Genomic DNA, 18,363 nt, shown 5'->3' with positions numbered 1-18,363 from the left:
ACTCACGGATCAAAATACTTTCCTTTATTTCTACAGAAAATGAATAGTCTTTGTGTTACCCTTCACATTTAAAGAAAACATCATATGTTTTAAAAATGTTTTTCAACAGCTAAGAAATGCAGCCATATGTTCTAAATATAAATCATTGCTTTATTATCCATAGAAAGAGGTCAAAAGCAATATATGTGGTTGAATGATATGAGTGATGTTTTGGGTGCAAAATACATTCCCCTGCCCAAGTAAATAATCTATAATAATGTAAGTGGAAAAGGCATATTTAAGAAAATAAATGTTTAAAACCAAAATGATATGGAATGTACTTTTTGTAAAATATGAAGCTTGTTGGCAATGATCCAGAACAGCTGAACTATGTTAAAAGGCATAATAAATGCTCATATCTTTGTGTGCAATTATTTAATAGGCAAATAGATTTTTCTATCACTGTCATTGGCAATAGCGGCCATTTGATACCAGGACTTGGATTAAATGTTTCATCAGTAGTGCCTATTTAAGGATCTTTATGGAACAACAAGTTAGTCCCCTGGGCAAGCCCATGTCAACTGCAATAAAGAGATCTGCACAAGTGAACGAGATGTATTTTTGCAGGAATTACCGGGAGACTAAGATTCTCTGTGTTTTCTGGATGCTTTCTAAGGCTGCTTCACATTTTGTTTAAGAGCAGTGTCTGCTGGTAGCAAATGTTGAATGCTGAGCTTTGAATGTCAAAGGGATCTTTATAATTGCCATATCAAAATGGATTTACAAGCCTCTCCTTTTTCTGAAAACAGGTGAGTCTCTGCTAAAAACAGAAGCTGAAGGAATTGTATAGTTTTTATTTTCCAGTAAATACTCTGCATCCTAACTGAACTGGTAATCAAGTAGCACTGACTTGTTTTTCTGCCTGTTTCAAAATACAGTCTCTGTGATAGGGAAAATGTACTATCTGTGGATTCAAGATCGGTTTACTTTTAGTTCAGTATTCCTATTCCCTGTGTACACATAAAAATGTGTGCATGTAGTTAATTTTTGCTGCTGTGTTTCATAATTGTTGCATATAGTACATGCATTTTCCATATTATAGCATAATGACTGACTTAAAAGCAGTTTACATTTGCATTTTGTGTATGTGTTCATTTCTATCTTCGAAAATGAATTTGTCATTCTTATCTTTACTGAACTGGCAATAAATTTAAATTTTCTGTGCTTTAATTTAACTTCAGGATTTGGTTTAAATATGAATGCTATACATTTGTTAAAATCAGGCAGATATATAATACAGACTAAATTCATTACATGTAAAGATTTTTTTTATATCTATGCAGACACTATACTCACACATTTAAATCATTTAAGTAACATCCAACATTGTTGGCACACCTTCTGTGTGAACTGATGCTACTGTGCCTCACCTCCTTAGCTAGGTTACTTCTTTCTAAGGTTGAAAAGTGGAAAGCAAGTGCATTTGAGGTTGAACTAAATGAGCCACTGGCAACAGAGTCAGACTCAGAACAAGCATCTTTTAGCCTGAGTTGAGATAGTTCAAACTCTTGTTCACTCACTGGTCTTGGATGAAAAAACAACCTTAAACACTGTCTTGATTTAATCAGTTGACTCGCATGCTGTAGCTGAGAGCAAGACCAGTGAAGGGCCATACACTTTTAAATAGATTTTTACTTTGTTAGACCAGACAGCATCAAGGTACATGAATATTTATTTTGGTGAGATCTTTGTAACTTTAATAAATCTTTTTCTTGCTTTTATATATTTTCTTTGCAAAAAACACTCTATAACACTAGAGTTAAAAGGCTAGTTCTCATTTCTACAAGGCACCTTTACACCATTCTATTAGTATAGAAGTGCAAAGTAAGCTACATTTGTAGCCACTTTGATGTCTTTACACTACCAGAAAAGTGAAAAGAAGCCTTAGTGTAAAAGAAAATTAGGCCCCAAATTGTTAGCTTCCATGTTCCACCAATGGAAATATAAAAAGAAAGGAAATTCACAGGCAGGTCTCTCAGCCAGCCCATTTACACAGCATTAGCAATTCCTCATTAAACTTTTTCTCTCTTTCACTACTCTTAGCCTGAATATTTCATCCTGAATAACTGGTATCAGTCTTAGTTCAGATCATACAAGTGTATGGTTGCAGTGATCAATAATGACTCTGTAATTTGCACCAAAGGTTGTTTGTATATGAGTTTAATGGTATGACTAGTCAAGGTATGTTTCTAGGTTGCAATGACAGCTGAGAGACATGTTTTACTGAGATATGTGTGTAGAATTGTGAAGGCTGGTGATCTGCGCAGTTTATCAAAATGTGTTTATAAAATCGTTCCAAATGTGGCATTAATTTTTATATTGAGATTACAGGATTGAAATCTTCATATGTGCTGGCATATTATATTTATGATTGCCACTAAGGTAGTAGCACATTGGCCACGGTGGAGATATGTTGCTGCTGCTGAAAAAAAAGCAGATAATTCAAAAGAAGTGGAGGAGTGAACCCTTCTAAGTCAACACTTCCTTTCCTTTAACAACATCAGGCTTGAATGCCTGTTTTGCTGTTTTTTATACATACACAGCTATGCTTTTTCCTATGTGACTGTTCAGAGGTGGATCTTTGAACAACTCTGAAAGACTCCTGTCCTCTCCTTGAAATTGCTGCTCAAGAACCAGATCTGTAAATCCTGAAGGAAATTGAGCAGCTCATAAATCTCAGGAGAAGTAACAATCAGGGATTGCTTATTTTATTTGGAAATAAAAAGCACTGAATAGGTCAGGAACGACCAAATCAGGCACAAATCTTACCAGCTCTTTCCCCTTCCTTCTCGCCTGCTATTTGGCACTTGCTTTTTTCAAATTTGACTTAGTTTTTACAGTGGCAGCAAATCTGCTACCATATTCTTATCATGTCAAGCAAAATAGGGCTTCAGCCCTGATTGGGAACTTTGGGTGTTCCTACCTTACTACTAACTACTATTGCTGCTGCTAAGTAAATCTCTCCTATTCTATTTTGTAGCACTTACCACTGCTGCTCCTTGCCAAGTGTGCATAGATATTAAGGTATCTAATTTTGTCCTCTTTGTGTTGCTTCCACCTTCTAGAATTCCTGTGCAAAAGGATGAAATGCGTATCAATTTACAAGATAGTTCAACCTAGTAATTTGAAATGTAGTAGCTTTTCTTGTGTTTATGAGGTTAGTTTTTCTACTTTTGCAGATTGCTCTTCATGCCTCATTCCTGCTGATTCCAGTGACTGCAGAGTAACTACAGAGCAGATGAAGAGTCTGACCTGTCTTTACTCACTTAAGGCCTCATGCTGTCCTGCTGCCAGAAGTTCGGATTTATAATAGGGCTATGCACAGTGGATCTAAGGTTTGGGAAGAAGGAGTTCTCCCCACCAGCCTTATGTCAGGGAATTTCCCTGTCTGCTGGATGACATACCACATGAGTGTTTTAGATAGGAGATTGGTGTTATTTTAGTGACACAGATGCCCCTCCCCACAACAGAGACTGAGAACTGCTGTTTGGCTCAGTACCATAGATCTCTACCACTTGCATGAAGAAGGTGTGTCTTTGACCTTTGCTTCATAAATTTGTTAGATCCTCATTTTGAATGAAGAAGCATGGCTGTTGTGCAGATTTCTTGTTTCAGATCAAAATGATGTTCATTATAAAACAGCATTTACTAATGCAAGCACCATCCAAAGGGTGCTAGAACAGGGGTTCCCAAACTGTGGTACACATACTCCTGGGGGGTACACAAGACATCTCTGGGGCATATGCGGGAGAAATTATGCAATGGGGGATTTAATTTTCATGATAATAATGGCATTTAAGGAGTTAAAATAGAAAATGTATGCTGGTAGGGGTATATGGGAAGTTGGTAAATCTGGAAGTGGGTATGCAATAAAAAAAAGTTTGGGAACCTCTGTTGTAGAGCATAGGGTATGTTTTTTACACAGACCCTCGTGGAGGATGGAGAAAATAGAAAATGGATGTATGGCTATCACATGAACAAACAACGTGGTTCTGTCTTTGGAAATGTTTGCAGTTTGGCTATATGGGCATTTAAGATCTTTCCCAACTATCCTGATTACAATCAAAGGAAGAGTCTTTTTGTCGTCTGTTTATTTGCATCTTGCTTGTTCTATGGAGCAGGGAGGTGGAGAGAAGACTTACATGTCTGCACAGTCAATCCTGCCATTACACAAGACATAACCATTGGAATCTGCCACAGGCAAAGCAAAGAGACCATGACAGTACAATATCTGCATCCTTGTATGCATAGTTGCACAATTGGGATCTGATGAAATTGTATCCCAGATCCCCAAAATAGCACACTTCCATGTCTACTTACATATCTACTTTTCTTTCCAAAGACTCTCTTGTGAGGATGGACTAGCTAGAGTTCAGGCTCAATTAGCTGCATGTGGTACTTTTATCAGCCCCCTGCCATATGTTAATTTAGTTGTGCAATAAGGATCTGATTAATTTTATCCCAGATCCCCAAAACTGTACATCGTCCCATGCCACACGTGATTTGTATGCTATATGGGGGATGTGGGATACAATTTTTATCAGATCCCAATTGCACAACTGTGCATACATGGTTGCAGGTATTGAGCTGCCATGGTCCCTTTGCTTTGCCTGTGGCAGGTTCTAATGTTATGTCATGTGTTATGGCAGGGTTGACTGTGCAGTATTGCTAGGAGGTTAGACAGTGGGTTTTTATGGGATAGTTCGGATAGGAAAGATCCTGCCTCAGGCAGGAGGTTTGACTAGGTAACCTGTGCCTCTCTGATTCGCTGGTTTTGATTGGTACATGATGATGTGCTTCCCGTAGCACCCTTTCAATTTGCATAGGGTGCCCCTCAGCTGATGAGTTCCCTACATGCCTACAAGTTGGAAGCCATATAGTACAGCAAGAGACAGGGCTACAACATGCAACTTTCAGCTTTCCAAAGCACAAGCAGCCCATCAGCCAGTGAGTTCTCCACTCACCAGCACCTAAAGCTACTGTGCTGCCAGATACCAAACATGTTACATGTTCAAATTTAAGTGTGATTCAAACTAGCCACAAAGTTCCATGCTTGGCTCAGTGTGGGAGTGCGTCAAATGTAAAGTAAAGTGCCATTAGTTTGTGTCACAGGGACAAACTGAAGGGGGGACCCCAAAATACTAGGGGGAAGCCCGGGGTAAGGAACCTTCAGAGGGGCCAGAAAGAGAAAGAAAAAGTGAAAGGAGATATTTACTTGCAGTGCAGCCAGCGGCAAAGCCGGAACCAAGGGAGGAACTCATGCGGCTCATCAGCCTCACCTTTATACAGTTGTGGCCGGCCGGTGACAACAGCCGTGATTGCCGGCTGGTGGAAATAAATTTCACAGATTTCATAGATTTCATAGACATCAGGGCTGGAAGGGACCTCGGGAGATCATCGAGTCTAGCCCCCTGCCCAAAGGTCAGGAAGTCAGCTGAGGTCTTAGGATTCCAGCAAGATAAGCATCCAATTTACTCTTGAAGGTGTTCAATGTAGGTGCTTGAACCACCTCCGCTGGCAGACTGTTCCAGACCTTGGGGGCTCGGACAGTAAAGAAATTCTTCCTTATGTCCAGCCTGAAACGGTCTTGCAGGAGTTTGTGACCGTTCGATCTAGTCATCCCTTGGGGCGCTCTGGTGAACAAACGTTCCCCCAGATCCTGGTGGTAACCCCCGATAAACTTATAGGTGGCCATCAGATCACCCCTGAGCCTACGCTTTTCCAGGCTAAAGAGTCCCATGTCTCTCAGCCTATCATCGTAAGATCTGTTTTCCTGACCTCTGATCATGTGCGTGGCTCTCCTCTGGACTCTCTCAAGCTTCTCCACATCCTTTTTGAATTGTGGAGCCCAAAACTGGGCGCAGTACTCCAGCTGCGGCCTCACCAAGGCCAAGTAGAAGGGGAGAATGACGTCCCGGGATTTGCTCGAGAAGCATCTATGGATGCAACCCAGCATTTTGGTCGCTTTACTAGCCGCAGCATCGCATTGGAGGCTCATGTTCATCTTGTGGTCAAGGATGACCCCCAAGTCTCTTTCTTCTGTAGTGCTATCCAGCATAGCACTGCCGAGCCTATAAGGATGCTGCAGGTTTTTCCTCCCAAGGTGGAGAACCTTGCATTTTTCGGTGTTAAACACCATCAGGTTCTCGTCCGTCCATTTGCTGAGCTTGTCCAGGTCAGCCTGGATCACCCGCCTATCTTCTGGCGTGGATGCTTTGCCCCAAAGTTTGGTGTCATCGGCGAACTTGGCCAGTCCACTCCTGACTCCAATGTCCACATCATTAATGAAGATGTTGAAGAATATGGGTCCAAAGACAGAGCCTTGAGGGACCCCACTGGTCACAGGGCACCATGATGAGTGACTGCCATCAATTACAACCCTCTGGGTCTGACCACGTAGCCAATTTCCCAGCCAGCGGATCATGGTGGAGCCAAGGCCACAACTGGCCAGTTTGGCCAAGAGGTGATCATGGGATACCAGATCAAAAGCTTTTTTGAAGTCAAGATATATGACATCAATCTCTTCTCCCTCGTCCAGGTGATAGGTCACCTGGTCGTAGAATGAAATGAGATTGGTCAAACAAGACCTACCCGCAACAAACCCGTGCTGGCTATCCCTTAGGATGTTAGCCTGGGCCCATCCATCAAGGATGTCCTCCTTAATAAACTTTTCTAAGATCTTCCCCAGGATAGAAGTCAGGCTAATGGGCCTGTAGTTAGCCAGATCCACTCTCCTCCCTTTCTTGAAGATCGGCACCACATTGGCCTTCTTCCAGTCTTCGGGCACTACACCAGAGCACCAGGAGTTTTCAAAGATCCGTGCCAGGGGCTGGGCTATGACGCTCGCCAGCTCCTTGAGTACCCTGGGGTGCAGATTGTCAGGGCCGGCTGACTTGAAGGTATCCAGCTTCTCAAGGTGTTCCTTCACGAGGTCAGCATTTATGGCGGGTAGGGGATCCCCATCACCCAGATCTCCCTGTCCCATAGCAGGCATGGGCGTCCCATGGGACTGATGAAAGACTGACGCAAAGTACCTATTTAATAGGTTTTCTTTTTCCTGGGCGTCAGTTGTCAGTTGCCCCATCTGGTTTAGCAGAGGTCCAACGTTGCCCTTGCTTTTCTTCCGGCTCCTCACATATCTGAAAAAGGACTTTTTGTTGTCCTTGATGCTTGAAGCTAGTTGGAGTTCAGTTGCAGCATTTTGCTTTCCTGGTTTGCTCCCTGCAGGACCGGATCAGTGCAGAATAATCCTCCTTGGAGGTGAATCCTGTCCTCCATCCTTTGTAGGCTTTCCTTTTTAGCCGTAGGAGGTCCGCTAGGTCCCTGGAGAGCCGGGGGGGTGGCTGTTGTGCCTTCTTGCTGCTTTTCCTCCATGTTGGAATAGATTTAGCTTGTGCACTGAGGATCGCTTCCTTGAGAAGCAACCATTCTTCTTGAACTCCCATCTCCCTGGGGTCATGGTCCCTAAGGGCCTGACCGACAAGCCTCTTGAGCTTGTCAAACTCGGCTTTTCTAAAGTCAAGGACTTCTGTGTTGCTGACTGACTTGCCAGCTTAACGGCGGATGGTGAAGGTAAATCAGCTCATGGTCGCTGTCACCCAGCTTCCCATCGATCACTAGGTCGCCAATTAGGTCGTCCCCTGTAGCCAGTACCAGGTCGAGCAGCGCTTTGCCTCTCATTGGCCCATAGACTTCTTCAGTCAGGTAGAGGTCATCTACGCACGAGAGAAAGCTTTGCAACCGCTCAGATTTTGCTGGGTGATCTTCCCAGGAGATGTCCGAGTAATTGAAGTCACCCATGACAACCAAGGTCCTGGAGCAAGCGGCCTCAGTCAGTTCCCGGGCGAACTCCTGGTCAAGCTCAGGACTTTGGGTGGGAGGTCTGTAGTAGACTCCCACCGTTGTGTCCCCTGTGCCGTATTCCCCACGAATTTTTACCCAGAGGGTCTCTAGCTGTCCATGCCTGTCACCAACATCAGCTTTCAGGGACATGTAGCTTTCCTTCACATAGAGAGGTACACCCCCACCCCTTTTGTCAACACGATCCCTCCTGTACAGAGTATAGCCCTCTATACCCGTGGTCCAGTCATGGGTGGAGTCCCACCAGGTCTCCGTTATCCCAATGATGTCATAATTCTTTGCACTTAGCAGGAGGATGAGCTCCTCCTGCTTGTTGCCCAGGCTCCTGGCATTAGTGTACGGGCAGGCAATTGTCCCCTTGTGGGCTCTTGCCTTGCCCACAGATTGTGCCAGGGCTAGGGCAGGGGTGAGCTCTCTTAAGTGCCTTGGTCCGCTGGCTTTGCAAGGGTTGCTCAGCGGGCCAGCAGTGGCAGTAGTCCCCCCATCCCCCAGTGGGCTTAGTTTAAAGCCCGGTGGAGCAGGTCAGCCAGTCTGGCTGAGAAGAGCCTCCTCCCCAGGGGACAGAGGTGGAGGCCATCTCTTCCGAGCAGCTCGCTGCCTCTGTCGCCAAAGAGTGGGCTGTGGTCTTGGAAGCCAAAGCCTTCCCGATGACACCAGCTCCGCAGTCTGTAGTTCACTACGTGGATCCTCCTCTTCCTCCTCAGCCCATAGCCTGAGATTGGGAGGATCGACGAAAACACCACCTGAGCTCCCAGACCCCTAAGCCCACTCCCAAATCCCTGTAGCGCCTCATGACCTGGCTGGGGGTGCTCCAAGCCATGTAATTGGTGCCCACGTGAATAAGGAGCATGGGGTAGTGGTCTGTGGGCCAGAGGAGCTCTGGGAACGTCTGTGCAATGTCTCAGATGCGGGCCCCTGGGAAGCAGCAGACTTCCCGGGCTAAGGGGTCGGGGCCGCAGATTGCCCCCTCAGTCCCCTGCAGGATGGTGTCTCCCACAACAAACACCTTTTGTCTTGGGGAGAGCGGGGGCAGTAGCTGTGGTTGAGCCTGGGTTGGCTGCAGGAGCTGGCAACTGAGCAGGCTCTGCTGGGGCTGCAAGACGTGCGAACCTGTTGCTAAGCTCCGGCAAGGGAGGGGCCTTGGTGCGGCGGGCCTTAGGGCCCTTGACCACCTTGGTCCATGCCCCTGACTGGGCAGAGCGGGAGGTCCCAGAGTCCTCCTTAGTCATGGAGAGAGACGGAGCTCTCCCCTGCGGCTCCCGGGGGAGAAGGGCCTGGCAGTAGGAGTCAATCTCCTGCTCGCAGTCCCTGATGGCATGCAGTCTCTGGACTGCGGCCTTGAGCTCCTCCAGTTGGCGCGCCAGAGACCCCAGTAGGGAGCAGACCCTGCAAGGGGAGGTGGCCATGCTCCCGGGCCCCAGAGCCTGAAAAAGGGACAGGCAGCCCTTGCAGCCAAGAGCCAGGGGCTCCGTCTGCATGGAGCCCGGAACCATGGGCTCCGTCTGTGTGGCTGTCTCTGAGGGGGTTGGCAGGGGGCTCTGCGGCTGCGGAGGGGGTGTATGGGGGGCTTCAGGGGAGCGGCGGCGCAGCGGGCTTCACCCGCGCGTCTCTCACCGCTCCGGAGCCTAACTGAGCTTTTTTTCCCCTGTTTGGCGGGCCCTTTTAAATTGCGCGCATGCGCAGTGGGCCTGCCGTCGGGGAAAGCTGATTTCTCAGGCCGGGGGGGCCCTGCCCGGGATTTGGGGGGCTCTGCCCTACAGGAGGGGGACTGGTAAGTACCTCCTCCTGCATTTCTCTTCTCTAAAGCGAGCTGCTGGCAAGAAGGAGCGGGGCAGCAGAGTGATGCTGGCAGGAACACTGGCAAGAGGGGCTTTCCTGAAGCTCCTACAGTAGCAACAGGAGCCAGGAGCTGCGTTTCCCACTCAGGAGTGGGGATACTGCTGTCTATTTCCATTTTGAGGCAGGGAGGCTCGCCCCTTCCCGCAAGAGTAACTTGGAAGCAGCAGTCGGGAGGCTGGCCAAGAGGACAACAGTGACCCACCGAGGCTGGGTGTAAGGGCGAGGTAGAGGGGAGGTGGAGCCTTGCAGAAGACCACCAGACAGATATCCCACCATTGAGAGATCCTGAGTGGCTCGACCCCACACTGAAATAAGATTCAAAGTCGTGACGGGAGAGACTGTGGAAGACTACGCCAGAGATGAACACCTATTTGGCGGACCACCAGGGATGGCAAGACAGACGTCAACAAACATCTGGAATAGAGCAGCGTGTGACCGGATATTTGAGGCCAGGCGGGTACAGTTTGTTTATTTTAAATATTCTGCAAGCAGCATAAATAGTTTGCTATTTTATTGCCCATAAACTGGTTTGAATGTGTGGCATATTATAATTTTTCACAGGATTAAGCGTGTTCATTGCACAATAAATGTAATGTTTGCCAGGGCCCTCAGTGCTTGGGACTTCTGTGGAAAGACTAGACCTATATTATGCACACTTGGGCCCCCACCCTTTTCTGAACTGGAACTTAATGTCCATCCGTAGCTATGAAAGTCAGACTGCCTCTGAGAATTAACATATGCTCTTGCTTAGAAACGAACAGCTGTATCCTAATTGCTAGTAGTTTAAAGAGCCCTGTTTTAATCACATTGAATTGCAAGATACAAGAACTTAAATCTGTCCTGGCTTTTGACCAGCATACTTTTTTTAAATAAATTTTTCTTTTGTGACGGAAGAAGGAAAAAACAATCATTGGTCATATAAACAAAAGGGGGTTGTTTGGAGATTTTACAAATCTCCATAGAGATTTGTAATGTTAGGAGTAGTCGAGGTGAAGCTGGATTAGTGGGCAAAATGCAGGTGCGTGTTAAATGCAATTTATCACATGGATACCATCACCACATGTGAGTGAATAGGTGGATAGAGAGATGGCTACATATACCATTAGTTTGCTCAGTCAACACCTAGTTCAAGTAGATTTCCATAGTACTTACTGTACCAACTGCATGACTGGGGTCATAGCTTCACACAGATTAGCTATTCATGAACAGTTTTTCCATTGTGTTAGAAGCAAGTGTTTTTCTCTTCAGCATTACTCAGGCATGCCGGCATTTTCTTTCCATCAGTTTTTTACAACAGATCTATTTATTGGGATTATTAGAAAGTGATCTCACTGTTGGCTTTTAGATTTCCCCAGTGTCCCTCCTATGGGATCTCAGAAGAATGTTGGAATCCAGGTTTTGTTTCACTCCTTTATGAAGAAATTTTCAGGAAGCCTCTGGGCTACAGGAAATCTTACTGTCTCTTTTCTCACCAGTATTTAAGGATCTGGTTCTGATGTCATTTTACACTGATTTTTATATTGTAACTCTATTAGTTCCTAATGAATGTTGTTAAAAGTGAAATTATAAACCGTGCTGATAGACTGATTATGCTTTGTGTGAATGGCAAGCTGCTTTGTGCTGTCTCTCAAATACACAATCAAAGAGTTCAGTTAGCACCTTTTAGACATGAGAAGTTACAGCAAACAGTTTTTGTGAGAAAAGTCTTTTGCGCATTTTGTAGGCTACTGACAAATGTACATTTGAAGTGGCCCCAGAAGTGGAGGAGGAACTTCTGTTTGCAAGCATGCAGCATCTGTTATGCTGTGGCTGTTATATGTGTATGATCCAGTAGTGATACAAGTGAACAAAATCACCCCAACTTTGGCTTTGGCGTGGTTTTGCTACACTTGGATTTTTATGGACTCACAAAGAGTTAACAGTAAAATCATTATGGCTGCACCCCCACCCCTTTTGAAGGTGCTGCAAATATACATTTTTTCATACCTCCAGAAAGTTCATGCCTCTTAGCCTCTAAAGGAAGTTCTCTTAGTGCTACAAAATTTGTGAGAATTATGTGAAATGGGATTGTAAATACATTTTCTTGAACCTGTTTGACTAATTATGTTGGAAATTTTAAAACAATTGCTTAAGGTTTGAGGAAAAAACAATCAGTGGTTCTCAACCTTTTTAGATTCAAGGCACCTCTTGTTGGACTCAAGGCATCCTTTGGAAAATGCCATGTCTTACTTTTCACTTCTTTTTAGACTAAAGAAAAAAAAAAAGAACTCAGAAAAACCACAAGTCAGAATGCTTTTAACGCTGTGAAATCCTATTGAAAAATCTTCAGTTTAATTTTGTGAATCATGTTTGCACATGTGACAACTAACATTGTGTGGCACCCTTGAAAGGATCTCAAGGCAACCCAGAGTGCTATAACACCCTGGCTGAGAAACATAGGAATAATCAAATGAAGTTATAAACCCAAACCAAAAGTGAGAAAGTTTTAAAAAGTGACTATGTGAGTTTGGAACTCTGTTATATACCTCTCACCTGACAGTGAGTGAAATTCTGGGTTCACAAAAAAAACAACACAGGAAAACTCCCACTGATTTCGACAGGGCCAGGAATTTCTGTATGTTCATGAGAGTTGTATTTTTCTCTTTGATACTGGAAATAACAAAGAACTTGTGGATTTTTGTTTTTATTATCAGTAGAAAGTTATTCTTAGGTTTTTGTTTGATTTGTTTTGGTTGACTTGGGGTTTTTTTGAAAGCCTCTTGCAAATACCCCAGGTAAAGACTGAACCAAAACACTGAACAGATCCAATTCCCTCACACTTCCAGCTTCCTCCTCCTCCTAAAAGAACTGAAGTTTATTTTGAACCATACCTTGCTTGATTACTGATACCATATTTAGACAATATAGAACTCAGGAGTTGTGAATGAGATCTGTGTGAAACCAAAGGAAACTTGTTGTTTAAAGTGAATTTTTGTTTTGAATATTGTGGTTCATGTGACTCCCACTATTCAGTGATCAATAAGGCTAAGTACAGAGAGTCAAAAAGCCTGAGGCTGAATCGATTCAGTCTTTGCAGGTTAGCTTAAGCTGCTATGACTAAGCTGAGAAAGAACATGACAGACATTCACTTTTGATTCAAGAAATGTAGCCATATACCTGCAGTGGCTCAGGCCAAAAGCCCAGGGGTTCTAGAGCATAGCTGTCTGGCATTAGCCAGCATGGGCTGTGTTCACTTGCTCTTTCTAATGCCCCCAAGGTCGCTGGAGTTTGCAGTTTAGAATCACAGCAGCAGGACTCTGCAGGGTTGCACATTACTTCCTCTTCCTGCTTCCAGGTGCTTCTGGGATTTGTAGTCTACAGTCACAGCCAGCAGTAAGTTTTTGGCAGGGCAGGGCAGCTCTGTACTTGGGGGAAGGGAAATTTAACCCCCACTCCCTGGCCCCAGACTGTACCTAGGGTTTGACTAGGAGGGGTAGTCCCTGCTGTCTGCCCCCTGCCTGCTGGAGCAGATAGCTCAGCCCAAGGCTGGAAAGCATGCTACGATGCTGGGGAACTGTGATTTAACTTGAACCAGGAAGAGGTCTGGGGCAGAAGTTCCATAAACCAGTTTAATCCAAATCAATTAAGTCTGATACTACATTCACCCAGGTTTATCTTAAACCAGTTTCTGATCACTTAAACCGGTTTATATGCAACTCCTGTCCCTAGCCTAACAGATAAACTAAAATAAAAATTTGCACAAAATTCTGTGCTCAGAAACTATCCTGTCTTGCACAGTTTTTCTGGTATTGTTGCTCCCTGACAAAGAGGACTGGAAATTTGGATTCAGATTCCTCAGGCTCATACAGAGTGAACACTTATTGTTATTTTTGTTAATATAGTACTAATAAAACATTAACAGTGCCCCAAAACAGGTATCTTTTTCTCTGAACAAAATAACTTTCAATTGGGAAAGAAGCTAAAATAAAACTCTAGTCTTTTATCAATCGTGTTGATTGTACTATCAAGTTGCAGATGTAACATTTCTCCTTCAAAGGTTAATAGCCTTCACGTAATGGTTGTTTACAGCCAGTACAAATCCTGGACACATGGTAGAATTTCAGTTCTTAAGCCTGTGCTGAACTTTAATAGCGTCCATGAAAAAAATATGGTTATCATTATTGTTGTTGTTTTTACTTATTAGCTGTCATATGGCCAATAGCTAGGTGTCTCTCAGAAAGAATAGCTGGTTGCTTGTATACTCCACAAAGTTTAAATTAGTCCCGGACCAAATTAAGTCAAATAGAGCTTTGCTGTTGACTTCAGTGAAACTTAAGATTTTACTCTTTAAATTCAAAGGTGATACAGAGAGAGGTGAGAACAAACTGGAAGAGGAGAGGAATGGAGAGTGACATGACGAGGTAAATAAAATGGTGGAAAATAAGCATACCTCAGTAACATAGATGTGGGTTTTCCAGAAAATTTGAATTGGAAAATTTTCCACTGCCCTAAATAGAGCGTGATCTGATTTAGCATATTTATTTGACTTATATTTAGTAAACAAAACTAAAAAAGTACCCCCATGTTAATTTGATATCCCAATAGCCACAAGTATTTGAACTGAAATATTCTATGAGGAAAAAAATTAAATACAGCACATTTAATGTGGTTTAAATGTTATATTCAAATAAATTCAAAGCTTTATGTGGAAAGAAATGATTGTTATTGGACTACTTGTCAAAATATAAAGACAATACACAATAACATGTACTTTCCTTACATTGTTGGTTTAAATTAAAAAACCCCCCGAAAGCACTGAAAACTATTGACAAACTAATTTTAGCATACCCAAAGAACTGTGCATGATATGCCGTGCTTTGGTTTTGATTTGACCTGCTCAGCCAATTAGGTGAATTCATAACTTGATTTTTGGTTTGGATTATTACAGGAAATCCTCACTATTCATGGGTTCAGCAGTTGCGGTTTCAAATATTTGTGAATGCCAAACCCGCATTTTAAATACGCCTGCCAGGGCACTGCAGGTAGGGGCACTGCATTTGCCCACCAAGGGCACTGCGTTCATGAATGCAGTGCCTATTTGTGGATTTCACCATTCGCGGGGGATACAAGAATGTATCCTCTGCGAATTGTGAGGGTTGCCTGTATGTGAGTGTATTTGCCCCCCTGTTTACAAATCAGTAAAACATATATGTACTGTCTCACACACTTCCTAGGGAAAATCACCTGAAAAACATTAATTACAACTTTGAAGCTGCCAAGCTTACTTAATATTGTATTGGCATCCATTCATTGTTACTAATGAATTTTATGAAACAATTTTTAGAAATGGAAAATTTCCCATGGAAAAATAAAGGACAGTCCTCAGTTGAGGTGGAAAGTTGTTTTCTATAACTTTATATCTTCAATTTTCTGTTTAACTCGTCAATTCATTGAGCTTGACCATATTTTGTATTTATTCAGGAATTATTGCAGGGTAATAAAAGGTGAAATTTTACTGATGATGTGTAATCAGTTTATTTGGTGGCCAGTTGATCAAATTATGCAGAGAAGCAGTTAAGCCATCACTTTGCTCTTAGCTATTTGCATTAGTTTTATATCCAGCTGCTTTGCTTCAACTAGTGCCCTATTCTGCTATGCCTGATTCAGTAAATCACAGTTAATAAACAGCAATTAGTTAATGTGAAGACGTACCAAAAAAAGCCCAAAAAAGAAAACCAAAATGAAATAGTGTGTACTATGCTATGGTTTTTCCATGAAAATGAGCCCTGCACTTGGTTTGTTATTGTATAATTCCACTTAGGTGCCCTTCTTGCTAAAAGTACTCTGTTTACAGTTTCTGCTATGTAGACTGTCCCCATGGAGATTGTATGCTGTGTGTTGTCTTGGTTTTTGCAGTTAATAAGATTCTAGATGTTCATTGAGGCTTCTTTGAGACATATTGTAAAAAGGGGTCACTAAAATGGGTGCTTTGCTAGATTAACAAATATAAAAATAGCAACGGACAAATTTTATTTTGGAGGAGGGCACAGTATTATGGTACCATAAATTTTAACACCAAACATTCAAAGAAATATTTTTGCTTGGTGAGGAAGTTCTGTTCTGGTCCTATTTACATTCTGTTTTTCATAGCATTTGTTAAAGGAGGCTGTTGTATATGCTTTATTGACTGAGGTATACAAGTGCTAAGTTTGCAGTTTTTTAAAGCTCTTTGGGCCTGATTGTATCTAATTCAATTTGTTCCTTTCCTATAGTTTAGTCTCCTTTCCTATTTACTGCTTTACCCCTGTATTTATAAATATCTTTTTGTTCTGTCTTTGTATGTCTGCATCATAAAATCACAGCCAGAAGTACAGGCATTATCACTATAAAACAAACCGTGTCTACCTTATAGTCAGTATCATCTACTGTGATGTTGCATTCTATGTATTATCAGGTTTCCTGTAAGAGGAAAATTAGAGCATGTATTTTCCACATGAAGAAATCAAATGTAATCTAAATGCAAACCACAGGTTTTATTGCACAGTAATATTTGATAGCACTGCTATTACTAATCCTACTATGACAAGAAACACAGTATAGTTATGAAGTTCAGAACGATGTCAGGGCCTTTTATGCTTTTTTTTGGCTGGAACAACCACAAAGTTGAAAACCAGTTAGTAAAAGATAATTTGCCAATCTGTGTTCTGAGACCTACAGATTATTATAGTTTGCACAAATTTATTTAGAGCCAATAGGAGTAAATATGTTTTTCATAATTTCAGTGAAGATAGTGCTGAATAGTACAATTAAACTGAGAAAATTAGCTACCAAGAGTGAATGCCTGAGTGTTGATGTATTTGTCTTTGTAACATGCTTCTTTTGGGCTTCTGACTTTTGTTTGTATTTGGGGTTTTAACTTTCACAGACAATGAAACAGCAAGGTAAAATGATTGCATTACAATAGACAGCATGCATGTCCCAGGAGGAAACTGCTCTTGGTCTCATAGATAATACCAAGCAATTAAGATGAACTTTTTTAGTGTGCTGCTAAGCACATTACAGTGATATAACAATGAATTTTCAGTGTAGTCCAGTAAAAACGATACAGAGATGCCTTTTATAATATGGTGAGAAGTTAGGCATATTAGGTAATACTACCAATTGGGCACATTACATATGTTAACTAATACAAACTCCGTCTTGCTATATTTTGTCTATTTTGATATGCGTGATCTTTTTCCATGATGCCTATATCCAATATTTTATTGAATGCTTATTAACTGTAGGTAAAGTACATAATGGCTGAGTCAGCCTGCTGCTGCGATAGTATCAGTTACCATTAAAAAGAAGATTATGCTTGCATTTGATTTCTACTCTCAAGTCCAATTGAGCAGTTGTAACATATAATTTCTTTATAATTTATTATTTCTGTGTTTTGTTCATAACAGGAACTTATAGTAAGAAAGACACTTTTAATTTAAAGAAAGTGCTATCACCTAAGGATCTCAAGGCATTAGATAAATTTCAAATGTATTTAGCCACACAAAATAATTTTGAGAGACTTGGGTTTTCCTTACCCATTAGGTATCTGTAGGTGGGTAGGGTACAACCACTGTTTAAGAACACATTGTTTCACAATACAGTTGATTGGAACAAAAAGTGAAGAAAAGTATGACATACTATGGAAACTACAAGGGGATTTTAAGCAGGTAGGACAGGAGGAGGCAAAATACAGGCCATCAGCTGTATGGCCCTGCTGGTGGCTGTCCCTGCTGCACTCTGCATGGGGCCAAGTTTTACCCACTCATGCCTAGGGCAACACATGCTGCACTTCCAGCCTCCCCTGCTGGAGGATGTCAGCCCCAGTCAGCAGGCACAGATTCCAGGCACCCAGGGAACTGCTGGGCTCCCCTAGCCCCAGTGACTCTTCCTCTTGTCCCTACAGCAATGGTCTGGGCAGCAGGTACAGAGGGTAAGCTGCATTGTTGAAGGGAATGGGGTGGGCTCTGGCTGCAGCTTACTTTGGTCCTGCTCATGCATGGTTGGGCAGCAGAGCACGTGGATAGATGGGGAGCGTGAAGGAGCTTGGCTGCTCACAAAGCCCTGCCGGGCAGGCAGGTGGGATCAGAGCAGCATTATAAGGAGCCAGAGTGGGTTTTGTTCAGCCCCACTGGGCAGACACAGGACAGGCAGGTGGGACAGGAGCAGCTGCAGGAGCCAGCATGGGCTTGATGCAGCCCTGCCAAGCGGGAACATGGAATGGAAGCAGCAGCAGGAGCCAGCACAGGCTCAGCTCCAGCCCTGCTGGGCAGGTGTGAGACATAGACCAAGAGAGCTGGTGGTGCCAGGCTCGGCTCCCTATCCCCCTTCCCCTCTCCTAGGGGCTTCTCTTGCTGCCTGCTGGTGGCAGCTGCCTTCCCACCCCTTTGCAGCATGCTGCAAGCCAGGCAGCCAATGCAAATCCCCATCCTCCTACCCCTGCCTGTGGAGGAGCTGGGCTCAGCCACATTATAAAGAGCAAGGCAGGGAGGAAACCAGGTACAGGGAGGAAGCCCTCCACCATGTACATCCAGCGCAACCACACATCCTACACAGGCATCCACACCCCTTCATACACCCTACCCTCCACAATACTCTCACACCCAA

General features: G+C 43.4%; 1 protein-coding gene across 5 annotated transcripts in view; it reads left to right on the top strand.

The window, feature by feature from the left end:
* RARB (retinoic acid receptor beta) overlaps window positions 1-18,363 on the top strand; it is a 533,822-nt gene that overhangs the window by 185,948 nt on the left and 329,511 nt on the right. Inside the window, exon 1 of one of the 5 annotated variants that reach the window (XM_090046516.1) lies at window positions 14,121-14,138. The exons of the other annotated variants lie outside the window; for them this stretch is intronic. The gene's annotated coding sequence lies outside the window, so the exon portion shown is untranslated. Of the gene's footprint in view, window positions 1-14,120; window positions 14,139-18,363 lie in introns of those variants that run through there. 5 annotated transcript variants of the gene reach the window in all.

Source organism: Crocodylus siamensis, chromosome 5 (genome assembly GCF_052110815.1).
Source record: "Crocodylus siamensis isolate JL-2025a chromosome 5, ASM5211081v1, whole genome shotgun sequence".
NCBI classification, from domain to species: Eukaryota; Metazoa; Chordata; order Crocodylia; family Crocodylidae; genus Crocodylus; species Crocodylus siamensis.
Note: the sequence above shows the minus strand (reverse complement) of the source record. Positions and strands in the feature narration are given on the sequence as shown.